The sequence below is a fragment of the Eptatretus burgeri genome, chromosome 10, assembly GCF_056783735.1.
Source record: "Eptatretus burgeri isolate ZD-2024b chromosome 10, Ebu_testis_v1, whole genome shotgun sequence".
NCBI classification, from domain to species: domain Eukaryota; kingdom Metazoa; phylum Chordata; class Myxini; order Myxiniformes; family Myxinidae; genus Eptatretus; species Eptatretus burgeri.
In genome coordinates this window covers 95,630,085-95,637,584 of record NC_140970.1, presented here as the reverse complement: position 1 = coordinate 95,637,584, position 7,500 = coordinate 95,630,085, and the positions used below count along the sequence as shown (strand labels likewise).

The 7,500-nt window shown below is 51.0% G+C and overlaps 1 protein-coding gene across 1 annotated transcript in view; it reads right to left on the bottom strand.

The window, feature by feature from the left end:
- Nucleotides 1-7,500, bottom strand: part of RPN1 (ribophorin I) — a 39,969-nt gene that overhangs the window by 31,349 nt on the left and 1,120 nt on the right. The window lies entirely within an intron of this gene.

The window sequence follows — 7,500 nt, the reverse complement described above, 5'->3', positions numbered from 1 at the left end:
TCAACGCGGAAAATACAGAAACCTCAACCCTCTGTCCAGATTGTTTAAAAAAAAAACAAAAACAGGAAGCCCGGATGACAGGGACCCACACTTCACTTCGTATTGCTCTGGGGGCCCATTCTGGCTCTCGGCGCACTCAGGTCTGAGGAAACTCTTCCGGCGGCAAATTTGTAATCGCAGCCATCTTCACCGGTAAGGTAAATCCTGACTGTAATTCAGACAGGTGTTTGTGCATGTATCTGTCACACTACCCCCACACATCTGGGCTGATTACATCCAGACTTGCGACAAAGGATCAGCATGACCCCAATTGGTGTGTATTTTGGGGTGTTTTTATCAGGGAGGAGGGGAGGAGAGGGGTCTATCATTTACAGAACAATATCCCTGTCCTCACGTTCTCCAAGACAGTGAAGCATTTTGAACTATTGTGATGTTCACGGGACTTGAACAGTCCCGCTGACGTAGAATGAGCCGAAACGATGGAGGCGGTTTATCCTTTACAACCCAAAGATGGCGGTTCTAATCGCTCTACCGCAAACGGGACGAGGAAGGTGGCACGAGTCGCTTTTCACTGAGTTAATGATGTTTATTTCTCTAACCAGAAATAACAAGACTCGGCAAGAAGAGGGATCCGGGGCGATTCGACGGGATGGTGGTGTGGGTTTGGGCGTGGGGAAAACACAAACAATTCCAATGGATATACCAATCTCAAACCCTCAAAGGCGCCAGGTACACACACACACACACACACACACACACACACACACACACACACACACACACACACACACACACACACACACACACACACACACACACAGCTGGTCCTGGTGGTCAGGCTGGCCCGTGGTGTGGACACAACAGTCCCTGGATTGGCGTCGGACGAGCTGGCGTTGCGCTCGTCAGGGGGGGGCAGGAGACACCGTGGTGCTGTCGACCTCCTGGTCCTGGCCCAAGTCCACTCACAGCCGCCAGGGAACCAGTTCTGGCGCCAAGTTGCGAGCAGGAGAGGGAGGCAGGTCCGCCCGCCGTTCGACCCCGTAATCCGAGCCAGCAGAACCCCAGAGCCAACCAAGGTGAGGCACGAGGCACAGGAAGGCCTCGAGACACGATGAAAAACAGGATCGAATCAGTGCAACAACACCGCACGCTCCCAGCACAACAACCTCCACCAAAACAGTTTTTCTGTCCCGATCTTCTTCCTCTTCACCTTTTCCCCGAACAGAGCCTTTTTATCCTCCCGTCCTCGTCACTTCCAATCGAGCCGTTTTATTGGCCCACCGCCGTCGCCTTCCGCCAATCGTGATCACAGGGCGGAGCCATCCGCAGCACTGTCCTGTGACGTCACGGCAAGCCTCCAGGGAATACTAAAAGGGGTTTACGCAGACACACTTACCCTATCCCGTATCCCTATCTAATTACGTGACAATTATCATTTCCCCCTTGAAGAAATGGACATTTACTAGACAACTTATCACCACTGAATTGCTACTAATTACATCGAGATCCTGGTACACTCGAACAGCATGGCATACCTAATTGAACATCCTAATTACCCTTTGAATGCATACCCCCCCCTCAAACGTAACACTGCCCCCAACTCTGGTACCGCAGCTCCTGCAAGGTATATCACAGGCGCTACCGTACCAGCCTTAACACTTACTGACTCACACCTAATTAACCTAACGAAATAAAGTAGGAGGGGCAATGGGCAGCGAGCCGCAGCTAACTTACCTATCCTGCTTAATGTACTACCCCCTTATGGCCATATCCTCACCAAAACAATCATTAATTTTTTTTTTTTTTTACATTTTTTTTTATTTTATCACATGAGAGCACTGAGCGAAGTTGCACTCCATCCGCTGGATCATCGCTCTTGCCCAACACTCTTCCAGTGATCTGGGGAGGGGAAACAAAAGGTTCCACAAAAAAAAACAACACTTATACTTTACATTCCTACTCTAAGCCTTAACGACACTATTCATGGGATATTTACACTTGACCGCGTCCCCCAGTGGATGCTAATAGACCCAGCGTTACCTGGGGAGCCAATTTTCAAATTTGCTTGCCCCAAAATTATGCGGACCTCATGCCTTTGCTGCACATGTCAAGTTGTGTGGGATCGAGTGGGACTCACACATCTTCACAAGACTCACACCATGGTCATCATCACATTTCTAGGTCATGGTCCTCATTTTAATGATGCAGGCTGAATTCCGTCATGGCCGTGGGGTGGGTTACCACAAGATAATGGGGGCATCTCAGGTGCAACCATGCCCACAGGTAAGCTTTAGTCCAACCCGGACGTTTCTCCGCCCCGCTCCCTTTGATTCCCACCCCCCTGGTAGCCATCAGCTCTCATCCCGTACAACACACTGGAAGGGGTCTCACTAGCTCCTCTGGCCTTCCTGGGTCGCCAAGGTCCTACCCGCCTTGGTCACCCAACCAGACCCTCTCCCAGTTGCCTCCAGACACTATCACCATTAGCCACCAGGGGTGAATCTCCTTGAAGGGGGTCGCAATTCCCGCTCACCGTGAGCTTCAGCAAACCCTGCGGACAAGCACATCATCCCCACCCACAAAACCCACATGACTCCCCCACCCCATCGGCCTTACATGTGACACCTGCATTTCTAACACTTCACCGACCATGACCTTCCCTGTTACCACACCATGTCCAATAAAAAAAATCAACGTGTGCACCATACATTTCACTTCTTCACTTGAAACAACTCAGACAGCACTTTTCCTCACCCAATCCACGCACCAGCCATTGGACAGCCACTCGTGCCCGCTTTGTTACCAATTACCCACTGTCCCGATTGTCACTCTAAAACCCAGCAGAACTTCCAAACCCATGCCAATTTTCCCACAATTCACTATTTTCATCAAAGGAGGCACTTTGCCACAATCTCAGCAGCCGAGCATGGCCCTATATGCTCAGCCCGATCTAGTCTCCCCGACCCCCGACAGTGATCTCCGGACCCGACCTATGAAAGGGCATCTCGGATAGACCTGGCGGTTCAGCAGGAGGATTCATCCTCTCAGAGTCTAAAAGTCTATTGGAGGGTCCCTCCATCGCCGGGTACTGGTAATATCGTTGCATGTGTCCTCTTCGCCCGCACCGGAAACAACTCCCCATAAAAGGCCCCCGTGGGTATCGGTGTAATGTCTCTTCCGGTTCTGGACCCCCTCGGCCATAATCAAATTGCTCTATTGGCTGGGCTGGACCCCGCCGCTTTGGCGCACCAACTACCGAATTACCCTTTATCAAACTTGACTGTTTCTGGCAAATTTCCTGAAACATTTGGATAATGCCAATTTCTCCCAGCCCCTCTCCTTGATCCTGAATCTCCGCCTGTCGGACCGTCACCGATGGCCTCTCTGGCACCCGACCCGGCCGACTCCACGAGGCCAGCCTGGCTGCGCACTCGGCCGCTCGGTGCAAGGTGGGTGGATCCTGTAGCTCCACTCGCACTCGGACCTCAGGGTCAGGAAGAGCAGCTAAAAATTTCTCGAGTGCCAGTCTGTCCCACGCCTCCACTGTGAGGTCCCGATACGCGATCCTAACTGATTGGTAAATGTCCTGTGCCAGCTCCTGCACTGTCTCACCCAGCTTTAATCTGTGGTGCTGGAGCTGGGCCCGCACCAGATCACAGTTCGCTGTGAACCCAAACCGACGGCTCAATGCCTCGCAAATGAGGGAGCTGATCAACATCCCCTCTGCGATCACGTTTAACACATCTGCGGCTGGTCCCCGCAACGTTGCCACCAAATTCCCTGTACGTTCCCGCTCATTCCACCCGTTTAGTCGGGAAATGCACTCAAATTGCGTCAGAAAAGCTTCAACGCTCCCTGACCCGTCAAAATTTACCAGGGGGATCACTTTTCCGGTGGCCCGCTTCCCAGTTTCTCCCTTGTCCGAATCCAGCCCAGGGATCAAACACCCTTGTGGCTGCGTATCCAATTTCGGAGCCCACTGTGGCCAAAGATGTTTTGTGGTGAGGGTCTCATGGGTCAATTTTGCCTCCTGTTCCAAACGTTGAATGGACCGATTCACCTCTTCCCGCAGGATCTTCTGGGCCCACACAACCTCCTCCAAGGCTCCGTCGCGAGTTTGTAGCTGCTCCTCAACCAACCCGGACACTCTACTTACAAAAGACTGCTCTACCAGGCCTTTATCCAAGACTTCATCTTGGCTCATAATTTTATCTTGTTCGTCCAAACGAGCCTCCAATCCTTTTACCTCCTCCGCCAAATTCATCCCTTGCTTCCTCAGCTCTCCCAACTCTTCAACTTGCAGCTGCATACGAGCATCCACACAGGCACGATGACGTTCCAGGCTTTCATCCACTTTATCAACCCGAATGTTCGTTGCATCAATTTTATCTACCAATTTTTTCCGTATATTTTCCCCCTCCAATGTAATTTCTACCTTTGTTTCCTCCAATCTATCCTCGAATTTACTTTGTATTTCCCCCAATTTAACATCCACACACTCCTGCATCTCAGTTTTCATTTTCTCCATCTTTTCCCCCCAATTCATCCCTCATTAAATCAATCCGTGCACCCAACTGTTCCCCCATTACCCCCAATTGATCTGTCATTTCTGCCCTCTGTGCCATCATGTCTGCCCTCTGTGTCACGAATTGATTTTCCATTTGTGCAGTCATTTCTGCCATTTGTGCCCCCTGTGCCGTCATTTTTGCCCCCTGTGCTGTAATTGCACTCATTAAACGTTCCAACATTGTCCAGATCGTCATCGTGCCGGGTTCCGGCGCTGCCGGCTCCGTTAAGGGCGGTGAAGCACGGTCCACGCTCGGAAATGGGGAGGTTCCAACCCTACCCCCGTCTCTCCCTTCTTCCCCCGACTCGCTGCCAGACACGTGGCCTTCCTCCTCAAACATCTGCACATCCGCCATGGTGCAGAAGTCCCGTTTGCCGCCAATTAATTTTAATTTGAAAAATCCTGCCAAAATTTTCCCGCGCTTTTCTGTAGTAATTTTATATTCCAATTCGTGGCGATATTTTAATCCTGGTATATAATTTAGAGGGGTTCGAACATCCCACTCCTGACACCAATGTGATGTTCACGGGACTTGAACAGTCCCGCTAACGTAGAATGAGCCGAAACGATGGAGGCGGTTTATCCTTTACAACCCAAAGATGGCGGTTCTAATCGCTCTACCGCAAACGGGACGAGGAAGGTGGCACGAGTCGCTTTTCACTGAGTTGATAACGTTTATTTCTCTAACCAGAAAAAACAAGACTCGGCAAGAAGAAGAATCCGGTGCGATTCGAAGGGATGGTGGTGTGGGTTCGGGCGTGGGGAAAACACAAACAATTCCAATGGATATACCAATCTCAAACCCTCTAAGGCGCCAGGTACACACACACACACACACACACACACACACACACACACACACACACACACACACACACACACACACACACACACACACACACACACACACACACACACACACACACACACACACACACACACACACACACACACACACACACACACACGTAGCTGGTCCTGGTGGTCAGGCTGGCCCGTGGTGTGGACGCAACAGTCCCTGGATTGGCGTCGGACGAGCTGGCATTGCGCTCGTCAGGGGGGGGGGGGCAGGAGACACCGTGGTGCTGTCGACCTCCTGGTCCTGGCCCAAGTCCACTCACAGCCGCCAGGGAACCAGTTCTGGCGCCAAGTTGCGAGCAGGAGAGGGAGGCAGGTCCGCCCGCTGTTCGACCCCGTACTCCGAGCCAGCAGAACCCCAGAGCCAACCAAGGTGAGGCACGAGGCACAGGAAGGCCTCGAGACATGATGAAAAACAGGATCGAATCAGCACAACAACACCGCACGCTCCCAGCACAACAACCTCCACCAAAACAGTTTTTCTGTCCCGATCTTCTTCCTCTTCACCTTTTCCCCGAACAGAGCCTTTTTATCCTCGAGTCCTCGTCACTTCCAATCGAGCCGTTTTATTGGCCCACCGCCGTCGCCTTCCGCCAATCGTGATCACGGGGCGGAGCCATCCACAGCACTGTCCTGTGACGTCACGGCAAGCCTCCAGGGAATACTAAAAGGGGTTTACGCAGACACACTTACCCTATCCCGTATCCCTATCTAATTACGTGACAATTATCATTTCCCCCTTGAAGAAATGGACATTTACTAGACAACTTATCACCACTGAATTGCTACTTATTACATCGAGATCCTGGTACACTCGAACAGCATGGCATACCTAATTAAACATCCTAATTACCCTTTGAATGCATACCCCCCCCCTCAAACGTAACACGATAAACAGGTATGTTTTTGCTTCAGCCACATAACCCGTTTTTTGCGGTTTTTAGATCCTCGTGGAGGATCTCTAAGTCTTACTCACGTTGTTGTTCTTCATCTTCTTCTTGTGGACTTTTTCGTTTCAAAGCCTACAGTTTACATCAAAACTTCCTGAAACTTGGCATATATATGTAAAAATACCCTGCGCAGACAGTAACCATCTCCGATTTTGAAAATTCCTCCAAGAAAAAAAAGTTGTGACGTCATAATATCGCCGCTAATGGAAATCACAGATACCATTCTCTCCGGAATCAAGTTGGGCATTAGCACAGATAATTTATCGCAAACCTGATACATCACAATGACGTCATATTCGTTTTTATGACGTCATCATTAAGAGGACGAGGATCTTCGCTCATTTGAGCTTGTTTTTTTTTTTTACCTATACACCACCCAAATAAAGGTATGTGTCAGAAGAACATGCTGCACTCTTGGAACAAGATCGCCCGTTGGACAGGTACTCCACCGGTGTGTACAAATTAGACCTTGAAACTTTTCGATGTTCGCTCAGTACGCGCTGCATCAAATGGTCATGTACCCACGTGGTAAAGTTTCGCCCGGATCCCGATCGAGATTTTCACCAATATTTGAATCGATTCGTCCTCGTCACACACCCAACCTGTCCACCAAGTTTCATCCAAATCCGTTGACAACTCCTTGAGATATCCTGCTCACAGACAGATAGACAGACGTGAAAAACATAATCCTGTCCACCTTGGCTGACAGAGGTAATTAAATATGCTTGTGCGGGCCCGTAGGTGCGTGCCAGTATGTGCAGCTTTGTGCCTGCAGTATCAGGTCCACAGCATCAATTGTGATGTCATATCAAACGAAGAAGAAGAATTGTGACGCCCCCTTTCTCCCCCCCTCTGTCCCCCCCTCCTCTCTTGCCCACCCTCTCACACCCTTCTCTCTCTCTCCCCCCCTCCTCTTGCCCCCCTCTCACCCCCCTCTCACCCTTCGCTCTCCCCCTCCTATCTCCCTCCCCTCTCTTGCCTCCATCTCACCCCCTCCGCTCTCCCTTCTTTCGCCCCCTCTCTCCCTCCTCTCTCTTGCCCCCTCTTCTCTCCCTCCCTCCTCCTCTCTCCCTTCTCTTGCCCCTCTCCCCCTCCTCTTGCCCCCCTCTCACCCCTCCTCTTGCC